Below are 15,805 nucleotides of genomic sequence, written 5' to 3' on the forward strand. Positions count from 1 at the left end.
TCACACAAATACGTTTTAAATTCAAACTGTAGCACTGACATAAGTCTTTTTTTTTTCCACAGTAGCGTGGCAATCCCTCCACCTCTGGTCTAACTAATCACTCTCACCTTATGGCATGGACCCCTGTGCAAACAGGTGGTCATGCAAGCGGGTATCAAAAGGGTTAACACGGACCATAAACTTCTCTCACGTCTCCTTAGATCTCAGCAAGGACGCCAGGTCATGGATGGAAAGAAAAGATCTAAGTGCTCAGCACTTAAGTATAAGATTTCATTTTTGTGTTCAAACACAAACTACTCACATAAAGATGATAAAAACACAGCATGTAAAGCCGCTGATCATGTTATTTCTGTAGGGCAGCAGCGGGTGATGTCATGCGTAGCTCCTCCCCCATATGTGTAATGTTCAATCAGAACTACAATGTCACCGCACATCGATGTCCTTGACATCACCGGATCTCCGACGGAACTCCCTGAAGACCTGGAAGCCGGTGTTGTGTCGAATACTGTCCCCCATCGGATAGTGTCCGCCCTGTACTGCACTTGCGCATTACGGAAGACAAGGAGACACTGAAAGTCTCCGAAGATGAATGGCACCTGCGCACTGAGTCCAGGTTCAAGCCCCATCATCCAAGTGGACATAGACTTAGAAAAAAAAATTGCCGAGCGAAGCGAGGCCGTGCCCGAAGCGTGGCGAGTGAAGCGAGCCCACGAGGGGCCGTCTTACTAAGTGCTACCGTATGTCCACTTCGATAGTGTAGCTTCAACCTGGACTCAATGCGCAGGCGCTGTTCATCTTCGGAGACTTTCGGAGTCTCCTTGTCCTCTGCACTGCGCAAGCGCTGCACCTGCGTAGTACGGGACAGACACTATCCGATGGGACAGTTTTTGCCAGAACACCGGCGGAGAGGTGAGTAATGATCAAAATAATTTTGATCGATCAAAAAAAATGTATCGATTAATTGAGGACTTAATCTTTAATTTCCATAGCCCTAAATTTAACTAAAAGAATATTCGAATCGTTTTTGAATTCGAATAGTCTTCCAATTTCCAAAAAGAATTAAATAGAATAGGAAATAAAGGAATAGATTTTTTTTCTATTCTATTTCTTTTCTTTTCTATTCTATTTATTTCTCTTTGGAAAATGGAAAACTATTCAAACTCGAATTTTGTCCAAATTTTCGTTATTTTGGATATGTTTAAATTCCGTACTATTCTAATTGGAAATTCGGATACATCTGAATAAAGTTACACACATATTTTCCAATTTTAAAGGCCATACTGTATATCTACATACAGTATATCTGTGTACTAGTTTCTTTTGGGACACCCCTTTATTTCTCACAACATTATTTTTTGTAAATGATGACGAGGATAGAAAAACTAACAAACAACTAACTGAAATAGTTGTTCAAGTGTGTTACCCCAACATTTCCTAGTTCTGATATGTATCTTTGTTACTATGTACTTTAAATTACCCTGTTGTTTTTGCATTGCTTAATTTGTATGAAATACCCGGTGATCCTGCCAGTCCCCATTTCCTATTTCAAACTGACCACACCAGGACATGGAAACATATCCATCCCGGCGTGGCCAATTTTCTTCTTTTTTCATTCTACATGGGAAAACAGGCTGCCTGTAACCCAAAGGTCAGACTTGTGCTGACACGCCCCCCCTCCGCAGAGCCACAAGATCAATGTATTGTAGTTTCTCTGCCTCCTGCTGACGAGCCCTCCTGAAGTCTCCACCCCTAGCTCTCTCAACTTTTGAAGCTGAGAACAAAATTCGATCACTTACAGAAAAAGAAAAAAATTATATATACACTGTATATACATACAAATGTTTGCCTCGCAATTGTTTTTTTTTTTTTTTTTAACTGAATGGATTGGGTTCACATATACTTTAAGTACCCAATGTACATGTGCAATATTGAAAAATGAGAATTTGTGAAAAGCTATTTTATTTCTACTGAAATATACAGACCAATATTTCCAGTGATATATCTGTCTAGACAGTGACAACAGAGTGTGGGATTTGTGATGCAGTTTCCCCAGTCAAGGTGTACTCCCTGAGGTTTGAAAAACATTCTTATTATTACCAGGAAACACTTAAGTATCTGGTTCTACTAATACATTTACAGAAGGAAAGAGATGAACTATGTTACTGTCCAAAAATGAAAATGCCTTTGACAAAAAGGATCTACAAACTTAGCAACTAGACCGGCATCATTTTTGGATAATTGTCAAAATGTTTAGCAAAAGTAGCACCAGGTTACCAAAACTAATGTGAATATGTGACTCAACCGACCCCTGACAATTTGGGGTGTGCTACTGTTGTCATGGTGAAAGCTGGTTTGGTTGATGAGCCATCCATGGAGAACGGATGTCAGCAGATGCCCTTTTTGTGTAAAATGTGAGTAGTTATAGTACTATATATGTTGGCTGACCATTTGGCAATATAGCTTTTTCTTCTATCGACATCAGCAACAATGTTTTAATTGAGGAAATATTTTTAAGCAAAAAGGTCAGTATCCAGAAGGACTCTTCTTGAAGTCTTGGATATCGAAGTCTTGAAGTTCTTGGAACCTTGAATATTCCCTCTTTTCTGTTCAGTTCGCTAGTATCGAAAAAGGTGTTATACTTTATATATAACTCTGGGCATTGCACTTCCCGATTTCATAAATTCTGTTTCCTGATGGTTGCTTTGGATGTGTTCCATGGAATACATTCAAAATGTTCCTTTAACCATGCATGTCAAAATGAAAGGAAACAGTTGGTAGAATTGAGTGGAATAAATTTGCAAGTGGCCACATTTACTTAATTCTAGTAAAAAAAAAAAATTACATTGGTAATATACATTGGAGTATTAACTATAACCTACAATATTCATCCATAAGCAAGAATCCTGGAATATCTTATGAGGCTTTCTACAGGAAAAATATGTAAGGAAGTGTAGCCTTTATCAAGTGGCACCCTATTCAGTTATTCCTAAAGTTTCTCAGAGTAGCAAGGAAAAAGAAGTATACATGTGGCCCAGAAAATACCATTTTGACATACCTGCCCTAAACAAAATGCTTCTCTTTCTTAACTGTTTTATCTTCACATGTTCTGTTATGTTCTGTTGTATTCATAACCATCAGAAAAAAAATGTATTTAAAATGGAAAAATTAGCTATTAAAATGTATTCTGTGCATAATTATGCTAGGAGCTCTAGTTATACTTGCCTGTAAAACACAAAACATTCCAAACAATAGTATAGAACGTAACCCTGGTGTAGCATATTTTTCAATCTTCTGTATTTACTTAGGTTTAACATACAAAAATATAAGAAAAAGTAGTTTAGTTCATAGCATATTCCAAAGTCGTAATTCATCAGTAAAATAAAATTGAAAAAAAAAATCCCGTAACTTTGTCCCTATCTGAACAGCTTCAAGGGCCATACAGGTAACCTAAGGCCGCGTACACACGGGCGGATTGTCTGCCCAACTAAGTTCGTCAGACAATCCGACAGACAGTCCGTTCAACTTTTGAATGAACGGACTTGACCACACACGATGAACAGACAGTCCGCTGAAAGCTTGCGCGATGACGTGTACAGCACGTACGACGGGACTAGAAATACGACGTCCAATACACTGCAATGCAACCTTCGGCGTGTAAATCCTTTCTGAGCATGCGCCATACTTAGTCCATCCAACTTGCCTACTCACGAGCGGACTGTCCGCTGAAACCAAGTTTGGACGGACAAAATTACGGAAATTCCGAAAGACTAAGTCCGTCAGACTGTCCGCTGAAAAAGTCCGCTGAAGCCCACACACGAGCGGATTGTCCGCTGAAACACGGTTCAGCGGACTAAGTTGGGCAGACAATCCGCCCGTGTGTACGCGGCCTTAGAGCAGTAAACAGACCTTAAAAATACAGCTTCACCGCATGATAAAGTGTAGACATAAGAAGAAAACAAAAATCACTTTTTCCATAAAAGCATTTAATTATTATATGAATCCTATTATGCTCTTGCGATCTACACCATGGCAAAACCATGTGTTCTATGGCACTACACTGCATTCTCTGAGGTTTTAGGAGCTGGCCAAGCACCCACAGTATATAGAGAGCCATCAGGGCAGGGGAACAGGATACTGTGTGAACAGGCTGAGGATGTCAGCCCCAGATAATTTTTGTAAGTTACTAAAGCAAAATTAAGGAAAGATTTTGCTACATTACAAACTTGATTTGTAGTAATTGTTTGTCAAAAACTATTACCTTTCTTAAGGTTATGAGGTGATAAGTTCTATGTCACCATAGCTATGTTTGTAAAGTTTAAAACATATGTATCCTAAGCAATTAATCTGAAATACATCTTGTTTGTTCTCAACATGAATCTGTATACAGAACTGTTACGTTATTATGGTTAATGACTTAAAGACTATATCCTACATGTAGTACTATAAATGAAGGGAATTTATGCATAGCTTACTATCTGTTACTAGTAAATATGCATTTCACTACTAATGAGCATTCTACAATCTGTAATGTGTCAAGTTTATGTTTTTTTTTAATTTTTTAATTTTTTTTATTTTTTTATAAAAATCATTTAAATTAAAAACGATTACCTTTTTTTTAAATCTAGTTCATAAATCTTTACTTGCCTCATTGTAACTGTCTGGTTTGCTAGATCATGAAAAACTATGTATTTTGGAATTTATTAAACAGTTTTTATTATGTAATCAAAGGAAACAACAATATTTTAAGATGGTCTGAATACATTTCAGACACCTAAAAACACTCCTGATACATTTATTTATATATACACAGTATCTCACAAAATTGAGTAAACCCCTCACATTTTTGTAAATATTTTATTATATCTTTTCATGTGACAACACTGAAGGAATGACACTTTGCTACAATATAAAGTTGTGAGTGTACAGCTTGTATAACTGTATACATTTGCTGTCCCCTCAAAAGAACTCAACACACAGCCATTAATGTCTAAACCGCTGGCATGGGCATGGAGTTCACCAGAGCTTTACAGGTTGCCACTGGAGTCCTCTTCCACTCCTCCATGATGACATCACAGAGCTGGTGGTGGATGTTAGAGACCTTGTGCTCCTCCACCTTCTGTTTGAGGATGCTCCAAACATGCTCAACAGGGTTTAGGTCTGGAGACATGCTTGACCAATACATCACCTTTACCCTCAGCTTCTTTAGCAAGGCAGTGGTCATCTTGGAGGTGTTTTTGGGGTCATTATCATGTTGGAATACTGCCCTGTGGCCCAGTCTCTGAAGGGAGGGGAACATGCTCTGCTTCAGTATGTCACAGTACATGTTGCCATTCATGGTTCCCTCAATGAACTGTAGCTCCCCAGTGCTGGCAGCACTCGTGCAGCCCCAGACCAAGACACTCCCACCACCATGCTTGACTGTAGGCAAGACACACTTGTCTTTGTACTCCTCACCTGGCTGCTGCGACGCTCGCTTGACACCATCTGAACCAAATAACTTTATCTTGGTCTCATCAGCCCACAGGGCATGGTTCCAGTAATCCATGCCCTTAGTCTGCTTGTCTAAATGCAAACTGTTTGTGTGCTTTCTTGTACATCATCTTTAGAAGATCTGGGATGATAGCCATGCAAACCAATTTGATGCAATGTGTTGCGTATGGTCTGAGCACTGACAGGCTAATCCTCCACCCCTTCAACCTCTGCAGCAATGCTGGCAGCACTCATACATATATTTCCCAAAGACAACCTCTGGATATGACGCTGAGCATGTGCACTCAACTTCTTTGGTCGACCATGGCGAGGCCTGTTCTGAGTGAAACCTGTCCTGTTATACCGCTGTATGGTCTTGGCTACCGTGCTGCAGATCAGTTTCAGCATCTTGGCAATCTTCTTATAGCCTAGGCCATCTTTATGTAGAGCAACAATTCTTTTTTTCAGATCCTCAGAGAGTTCTTTGCCATGAGGTCCCATGTTGAACTTCCAATGACCAGTACGAAAGAGTGAGAGTGATGACACCAAATTTAAAACCCCTGCTCCCCATTCACACTTGAGACCTTGTAACACTAAAGATTCACATGACGCTGGGGAGGGAAAATGGCTAATTGTGCCTAATTTTGGACATTTTCACTTAGGGTGTACTCACTTTTGTTGCCAGCAGTTTAGACATTAATGGATGTGTGTTGAGTTATTTTGAGGGGACAGCAAATTTACACTGTTATACAAGCTGTACACTCACTACTTTACATTGTAATCAAGTGTAATTCCTTCAGTGGTATTTACTAAAATGTGAGGGGTGTACTCACTTTTGTGAGATAGTGTGTATTATTTATTACCAAAAGTATTGGGAGGCCTGCCTTTACACACACATGAAATTTAATGGCATCCCAGTCTTAGTTGGTAGGTTCAATATTGAGTTGGCCCCCTTTGCATCTATAACAGCTTCAACTCTTCTGGGAAGGCTGTCCACAAGGTTTAGGAGTGTGTCTATGGGAATGTTTGACCATTCTTCCAGAAGAGCATTTGTGAGACCAGGCACTTATGTGACTGAGAAGGCCTGGTTTGCAGTCTCTGCTCTAATTCAATCCAAAGGTGTTCTATCAAGTTGAGGTCAGGACTCTGTGCAGGCCAGTCAAATCCCTCCACCCCAAATTCACTCATGCATGTCTTTATGGACCTTGCTTTGTGCACTGGTCCAAATCATTTGGTGGAGGGGGGATTATGGTGTGGTGTTCTTTTTCAGGGGTTGGGCTTGACCCTTAGTTCCAGTGAAGGGAACTCTTAAGGTGTGGGAACAGTTTGAGGGATGGCCCCTCCCTGTTCCAACATGATTGCACACCAGTGCACAAACAAGGTCCATGACATCCAAGACATGGGTGAGCAAGTTTGGAGTGGATGCACTTGACTGGCCTGCACAACAGAGTGTTGACCTCAACCTGACAGAACACCTTTCGGATGAGTTAGAGCACAGGCTGCGAGCCTTCTCGTCCACATCATCGCCTCACAAATTCGCTTATGGAAGAATGGTCAAACATTCCCATAGACACACCCCAAAACCTTGTGGACAGCCTTCCCAGAAGAGTTGAAGCTGCAAAGCTTGGGCCAATTCAATATTGAACCCTCAGGACTAAGACTGGGATGCCATTAAAGTTCATGTGCGTGTAAAGACAGGTGTCCCAATACTTTTGGCAATATAGTTGTGTGTATACAGTTGTGCTCATAAGTTTACATACCCTGGCAGAATGTATGATTTCTTGGCCATTTTTCAGAGAATATGAATGATAACACAAAAACGTTTCTTTCACTCATGGAAAGTGTTTGGCTGAAGCCATTTAATATCAATCAACTATGTTTACTCTTTTTAAATCATAATGGCAACAGAAACTACCCAAATGACTCTGATCAAAAGTTTACATACCCCAGTTCTTAATATATATATATATACAGTGCATCCAGAAAGTATTCACAGTGCTTCACTTTTTTCATATTTTGTTATGTTACAGCCTTATTCCAAGATGGATTAAAGCGGAGCTCCACCCAAGACAGGGAAGCTCTGCTTATCTGAGCCATTCAGCCCTTACAGGCAATGGCGGTGGCAGCACCCGAGAGCCGATGGAAACGGCTGGATGTCCTAATATTAAAAATCAGAAGCTACAGTATTTGTAGCTGCTGACTTTTAATTTTTTCATGGGGGGGGCTGGACCTCCTCTTTAAATTCATTATTTTCCTCAAAATTCTACAAACAATACCCCATAATGACAACATGAAAGAAGTTTGTTTGAAATCTTGGCAAATTTATTAACCACTTAACAACCGGCCCCTAGCTGATTAACGGCTTCAGGGAGGTTGTCTAACTCTGAGAGGCCGTTAATTGACGGCCTCCCAGAATTCAGCTCTCGCGCTCCGCCTGAGGCGCTCACTCGAGAGCATCCGTGACCATCACGGATCACGGTAAACAGCCGCTCAAATGATGGTTCGATCACTTGTAAACAAACCATAAACATAACATGACGCCGGTTCCTCCCTCCCCCTCTCTGTACCGATCGGTACAGCGGAGGGGGAAGAGATTGGTGTCAGCAGGGCTGTGGGCTGCATCTGCAGTGCCCACATCGCTGCTCACCGAAATTTAACCCCTTAATTCCCTGCCAGTAGTCTGCAATACTCTGCCATACCCTGCCAATACTCTGCCAATCCCTGCCAATACTCTGCCAATCCCTGCCAATACTCTGCCAATACTCTGCAATACCCTGCCAATACTCTGCATTACCCAATACTCTGCCATACCCTGCCAATACTCTGCCATACCCTGCCAATGCTCTGCATTTCCCAATACTCTGCAATACCTGCCAATACTCTGCAATACACGCCAATACTCTGCAATACCCTGCCAATACTCTGCAATACCTGCCAATACTCTGCAATACACGCCAATACTCTGCAATACATGCCAATACTCTGCAATACCCTGCCAATACTCTGCAATACCCAATACTCTGCAATATCCTGCCAATACTCTGCAATACCCGCCAATACTCTGCAATACCTGCCAATACTCTGCAATACACGCCAATACTCTGCAATACCCTGCCAATGCTCTGCAGTACCCAATACTCTGCAATACCCTGCCAATACTCTGCAATACCCGCCAATACTCTGCAATACCCAATACCCTGCCAATACTCTGCAATACCCTGCCAATACTCTGCCAATACTCTACCATACCCTGCCAATACTCTGCCATACCCTGCCAATACCGTGCCAATACTCTGCAATAACCTGCCATTTTTTATTTATTTCAGGCTTCCCAGCCTAGAGGTGAGATGTGGGGACTTATTGTCCCCATATCTCACTGTAAAGAGGACCTGTCATGCCCTATTCCTATTACAAGGGATATTTACATTCCTTGTAATAGGAATAAAAGTGATCCAAAAATGTATTTTTGGGGGAAAAAAATGTCAAACTAAAATAAATAAAGTAAAATGAACAATAAAAAATAAAAAAATAATTTAAAGCGCCCCTGTCCCCATGTGCTCGCATGCAGAAGCGAAAGCATATGTAAGTCCAGCCCACATATGAAAACGATGTTCAAACCACACGTGAGGTATCGCTGTGAACGTTAGAGCGAGAGCAATAATTTTGGCGCTAGACCTCCTCTGTAACTCAAAACATGTAACCAGTAAAAAAAAATTTAAAGCGTCGCCTATGGGTATTTTTAAGTAGAGATATTTGGCCCTATTCCACGAGCGTATGCAATTTTGAAGGGTGATATGTTAGGTATCTATTTACTCAGCGTAACTTCATCTTTCACATTATGCAAAAACATTGGGCTAACTTTACTGTTTTTTTTTTAAGCACAAAACTGTTTTTTTTTAAACGCGTTTGAAAAATTGCTGCGCAAATACCGTGCGTGATAAAAAGTTGCAACGACCACCATTGTATTCTCTAGGGTCTTTGCTAAAAAAAACTTAATGTTTTGGGGTTCTATGTAATTTTCTAGCAAATAAATGATGATTTTTACATGTAGGAGAGAAATGTCAGAATTGGCCTGGGTGCTCCAGAACGCCTGATGGCGCTCCCTGCATGTTGGGCCTCTGTATGTGGCCACGCTGTGTAAAAGTCTCACACATGTGGTATCGCCATACTCGGGAGTAATAGCAGAATGTGTTTTGGGATGTAATTTGTGGTATGCATATGCTGTGTGAGAAATAAACTGATAATATGACAATTTTGTGAAAAAAAAAAAAAGGAAAAATGTGCTGCTGTGCCTGCGTTTTCTGCAGAAAAACGTACTTGCACCTTTTTCAAAACGTGGCCTGCAGGGAATATTGGCACCATAGCTTGTGGACTCTATAACTTTCACAAAAAACAAATAATATCCACCAATTTGTACTTATTTTTACCAAAGATATGTAGTAGTATAAATTTTGGCCAAAATTTATGAAGAAAAATTACTAATCTGCTAAATTTTATAACAGAAACGGAGAAAAATTAATTTTTTTACCGAATTTTCGGTCTTTTTTCTTTTACAAAAAATAAAAAACCCAGCGGTGATTAAATACCACCAAAAGAAAGCTCTATTCGTGTGAAAAAAAGGACAAAAATTTCATATGGGTACAGTGTTGCATGACTGAGTAATTGTCATTCAAAATGTGAGAGCATGGAAAGCTGAAAATTGGTCTGGTTATTAAGGGTGTTTAGGTGCCCAGTGGTCAAGTGGTTAAAAATTAAAAAAGACACATGTACATAAGTATTCACTGCCTTTGCTCAATACTTTGTTGAAGCACCTCTGGCACCAATTACAGCCTTAAGTATTCTTCTTTGCAGGACATTTCAAGCTCCATCAGGTTGGATGGGCAGCGTCGGTGCATAGCCATTTTCAGATGTCTCCAGAGATGTTCAATTGGGTTCAAATCCGGGCCAATCAAGGACATTCACAGAGTTGTCCCATAGCCACTCCTTTGTTATCTTAGCTGTGTGCTTAGGGTCATTGTCCTGTTGGAAGATAAACCTTTGTCCCAGTCTGAGATCCAGAGCACTCTGGAACAGGTTTTTATCAAGGATGTCGCTGTACATTGCTGCATTCATCTTTCCCTCAATCCTGACTAGTCTCCCAGTTCCTGACGCTGAAAAACATCTCCACATCATGTTGCTTCCACTACCAAACTTTACACTGTAGGAATAGTATTGGCCAGGCGATGAGCAGTGCCTGGTTTCCTCCAGACATGAGGCTTGCCCTTCAGGCCAATCTGTTTCATCAGACCAGAGAGTTTTGTTTCTCATGGTCTGAGAGTCCTTCGGGTGCATTTTGGCAAACTCCAGGCAGGCTGTCATGTGCCTTTTACTGAGGAGTGACTTCCGTCTAGCCACTCTACCATACAGGCCCTATTGGTGGAGTGCTGCAGAGATGGTTGTTCTTCTGGAAGGTTCTCCCTTCTCCACAGGGAAATGCAGGAGCTCTATCAAAGTGAGCATCGGGTTCTTGGTCACCTCCCTGACTAAGGCTCTTCTCCCCTGATCGCTCAGTTCGGCCTGGCGGCCCACTCTAGGAGGAGTTCTGGTGGTTCCAAAATTCTTCCATTCACGGATGATGGAGGCCACTGTGCTCAATGGGACCTGCAATGCTGCAGAAGTTTTTCTGTACCCTTCCCCAGATCTGTGCCTCGATACAAATACAAGCACTGTTAACTGTGGACCTTATATATAGACAGGTTTGTGCCTTTCCAAACCATGTCCAATCAACTGAATTTACCACAGGTGGACTCCAATCAAGTTGTAGAAACATCTCAAGGGTGATCAGTGGAAACAGGATGCGCCTGAGCTCAGTTGTAAGTGTCATGGCAAAGACTGTGAATACTTATGTACATGTGGATTTTGCATTTTTTTTTTAAAAAATTGCAAAGATTTCAAACAAACTTCTTTCACATTGTTATTATGGAGTATTGTTTGAGGAATTTTGAGGTAAATAATGAATTGAATCCATTTTGGAATAAGACTGTAACAAGAAAATGTGAAAAGTGAAGCGCTGTGAATACTTTCCGGATGCACTTTGTATGTATATATATATATATATATATATATATAAAGTGCCTTGCGAAAGTATTCGGCCCCCTTGAACTTTTCAACCTTTTGCCACATTTCAGGCTTCAAACATAAAGATATAATTTTTTTATTTTTTGTGAAGAATCACCAACAAGTGGGACACAATTGTGAAGTGGAACAAAATCTATTGGATTTTTGAAACTTTTTTAACTAATAAAAAAATGAAAAGTGGGGCGTGCAAAATTATTCGGCCCCCTTGCGTTAATACTTTGTAGAGCCACCTTTTGCTGCGATTACAGCTGCAAGTCGCTTGGGGTATGTCTCTATCAGTTTTGCACATCGAGAGACTGAAATTCTTGCCCATTCTTCCTTGCAAAACAGCTCGAGCTCAGTGAGGTTGGATGGAGAGCGTTTGTGAACAGCAGTTTTCAGCTCTTTCCACAGATTCTCGATTGGATTCAGGTCTGGACTTTGACTTGGCCATTCTAACACCTGGATACGTTTATTTGTGAACCATTCCTTTGTAGAATGCTGTATGCTTGGGATCATTGTCTTGTTGGAAGATAAATCTCCGTCCCAGTTTCAGGTTTTTTGCAGACTCCAACAGGTTTTCATCCAGAATGGTCCTGTATTTGGCTGCATCCATCTTCCCCTCAATTTTAACCATCTTCCCTGTCCCTGCTGAAGAAAAGCAGGCCCAAACCATGATGCTGCCATCACCATGTTTGACAGTGGGGATGGTGTGTTGAGGGTGATGAGCTGTGTTGCTTTTACGCCAAACATATCGTTTTGCATTGTGGGCAAAAAGTTTGATTTTGGTTTCATCTGACCAGAGCACCTTCTTCCACATGTTTGGTGTGTCTCCCAGGTGGCTTGTGGCAAACTTTAGACGAGGCTTTTTATGGATATCTTTGAGAAATGGCTTTCTTCTTGCCACTCTTCTATAAAGGCCAGATTTGTGCAGTGTACGACTGATTGTTGTCCTATGGACAGACTCTCCCACCTCAGCTGTAGTTCTCTGCAGTTCATCCAGAGTGATCATGGGCCTCTTGGCTGCATCTCTGATCAGTCTTCTCCTTGTCTGAGTTGAAAGTTTAGAGGGACGGCCAGGCCTTGGTAGATTTGCAGTGGTCTGATACTCCTTCCATTTCAAAATGATCGCTTGCACAGTGCTTCTTGGGATGTTTAAAGCTTGGGAAATCTTTTTGTATCCAAATCCGGCTTTAAACTTCTCCACAACAGTATTACGGACCTGCCTGGTGTGTTCCTTGGTCTTCATGATGCTCTCTGAGCTTTCAACAGAACCCCGAGACTATCACAGAGCAGGTGCATTTATACAGAGACTTGATTACACACAGGCGGTTTCTATTTATCACCATCAGTCATTTAGGACAACATTGGATCATTCAGAGATCCTCGCTAAACTTCTGGAGTGAGTTTGCTGCACTAAAAGTAAAGGGGCCGAATAATTTTGCACGCACCACTTTTCAGTTTTTTATTTGCTAAAAAAGTTTAAAATATCCAATAGATTTCGTTCCACTTCACAATTGTGTCCCACTTGTTGGTGATTCTTCACAAAAAATAAAAATGTTATATCTTTATGTTTGAAGCCTGAAATGTGGCAAAAGGTTGAAAAGTTCAAGGGGGCCGAATACTTTCGCAAGGCACTGTGTATATATATATATATATATATATATATATATATATATATATATATATATATATATATTATTATTATTATTTTTTACATATATCCCTACCCTTGTCGGAGCCACTACTCTTTGCCTTGACCTCTAGGAACGACAGCTCCGATACCCCAGGCTGAATGTACAAAACATGCAATATCATAAAAGAAAAAAAAAAAAAATCACTGAAAGTAATAGTATCCATTAGTAGTACTATATCAATGAGAAAACAGGCACTGAACCAGTTAGTAAAGGCAAAATTTATATATTGACACCTGGTATGGTAGGTAACGAAGTAAGCATAGAAATGGATTAACAATGGTAATAACACATTTTAGCATACCGCGTGATTAGTAATAAGCACTAAACATAAGATGACACTTGGTGTGCAGATCAGCATAAACAGTAGCATGGTCACCTAAGGTGCAGTTGTGAGCAGTAAGAAACTTGGTTTACTAAACACAGGAACTATATTGACACAGTGCATTGATGGCGGCTATGCTAGACCTAGAGCGACTAGATGTGCACTATACAAAGAAATGAAGGAAATGGGAGAAGAGAACAAAGAAGACTTGAAGGATGGTCTTACGGGAGGGGTGGTCCTTTATGTTGTTTAAATGTTGGCTATCATTGGGGCCCTTTAAGAAGCGTTGGTAGTTTTAATAAACAAGCATGTGGTAAAGTTGCAGTATAGATGTGGTATAGGAGCAGTATACCTAATGTCCTGTCTCCTGTAACTTAGTCCCTACTACTGTAGCTGTGTTTATTAAATGGGCAGTGAGCAATCCCTTCGGTGCATCTGTGAACTCTAACTCCACAAAATGGCTCTGGTGATTAGTGTTGGGAAGTATTCTGTTGCTGCTAGGATTGGTTTTGCAGCATAATTACTATTATTAAAACATATATATATATATTTTTAAATGTAGCCTTGATTTAAAATACAATTAAAAAATAAAGCTGAACTTAGGTTTTAAAACAGAACTCTTTGTTTTCAATGGTTTGCTTGAATACTGTCTGTTCTATTCTCTAAACGAATGTCCCACATGTGTCCTGCAGTGGAATTCTGGTCCTGAGCACACTTCTGTTAATATTTGATAAATGTTTCCATGTGACTGAACATTTACAGTGCACGTCTGTTTCCCAGTGAATGATTTGCCCAGCTATGCGACGTCCACTTTTAATAAAGTGTTGGAGCAGGTTAAAAAAATTCAGCCTCCATAACATAAAATATGGGTATAACAATGTATGAGAGAGAAGGGAGGCAATTTCTATATGTCCCTCAATATTATTAAAAAGGACTATGCAATAAACACTACATTACAAAAACAATGGGTTGAAGGGGATGGAAAGAGGTTCTTTAAATTTTCATACAGTTCTTATAGTAACAATTTAATATAATGAAATGGTTGTAAAGGTGAAGGTTTTCACCTTTTCCAGCTCTCCTAAATACTTACCTGAGCCCAAACTTGCTCCAGCAATGTGCACGAGAACCTGAGGCTCTCTTTGCTATCTGCCTCCTCAGTGGCACAGAGACAGCAGCGGGAGCTATTGTCTCCTACTGCTGTCAATCATAGCCACAGATGAGGCAGCAGGTTGTGGGGCGAGCCCCCTTCTGTATGTCTTATGGACACAGTGTGGGGCTCATGAGTGAGCACACACAAGTGCCCCCATAGCAAGTGGCTTGCTATGGGGACACTAAGCAGGGGGGAGGTGTCAGCAGCTCCTGTGCAAAACCATTGTACTGACCAGGTATGTATAACATATTTGTTTTAAAAATATGAAGCTTTACAATCACAAGTAATTGTGATGGGAAAAGTAAGTAATTAGATGCCACAGTTGTTAAATGGTGGAGTGTATTACTATAATTATCTAAAAAAATTGTTTTTAAGAAATTGCATATCTGACAAAACCAACTAGAGATACTGTAACCTCGTCATTAGGAATTTCCCCTTTTTTCCAATCTGATATATACTTTACCATAACACAAACCCACTTTGCAAAGAAAGAATGCCTGATCCTCTGCTCCTTCCCACAGCTGACATCCAACTTTGTTTATAGCAACATAAAACAGATTTCAAAATCCTTCCTTGTGTGGTATCCTTTTAGATAATAAAAATGAGTGCTTTAAATACTTGAATGTCATTGATTCCAGGGACGATTTCAAGTGCTTGCGCAAACCACTTATCTTTGGTACATAATAAATTACATGGACACATGTTTCATTCTTGAGTCTAAACAAGCTAGTTAATATTTGTATCATAATGTCCTTATCTTAATTATCTACTGTATGTATAGACCATCATGCTGCCGATGTGAATGAAGACTGTGCTCTAGAAATAGTGATGCAGTGAGAGATAGAACAGAACTATAGGAATGGATGCTGCATTATATTTGCTGTGTTTGTAGTTTACCATTAACAACAGAAGGTAGCGTGGTGATATTAAAGTGTTACTAAACCCACAACAGTAAAATCAGTCTGTATATGCAGTAAAGCATGCTCGTTATACTCCCTGTGGAACCAAAGGGGTTAATCCTCTGCATTGTATAAAAAGGCTGTTTGATCTTGTATGCACAGGTGCAGATAG

The 15,805-nt window shown here is 40.3% G+C and overlaps 1 protein-coding gene across 1 annotated transcript in view; it reads left to right on the forward strand.

Annotated features, from left to right (window-relative positions):
• The window catches only part of FGF2 (fibroblast growth factor 2), an 87,856-nt gene that overhangs the window by 63,054 nt on the left and 8,997 nt on the right, over positions 1-15,805 (forward strand). The gene's annotated exons all lie outside the window — the stretch shown is intronic.

The sequence above is a fragment of the Lithobates pipiens genome, unplaced genomic scaffold (genome assembly GCF_037356315.1).
Source record: "Lithobates pipiens isolate NorthernLeopardFrog02 unplaced genomic scaffold, aLitPip1_a1.2 Scaffold_13, whole genome shotgun sequence".
Taxonomy (NCBI): Eukaryota; Metazoa; Chordata; class Amphibia; order Anura; family Ranidae; genus Lithobates; species Lithobates pipiens.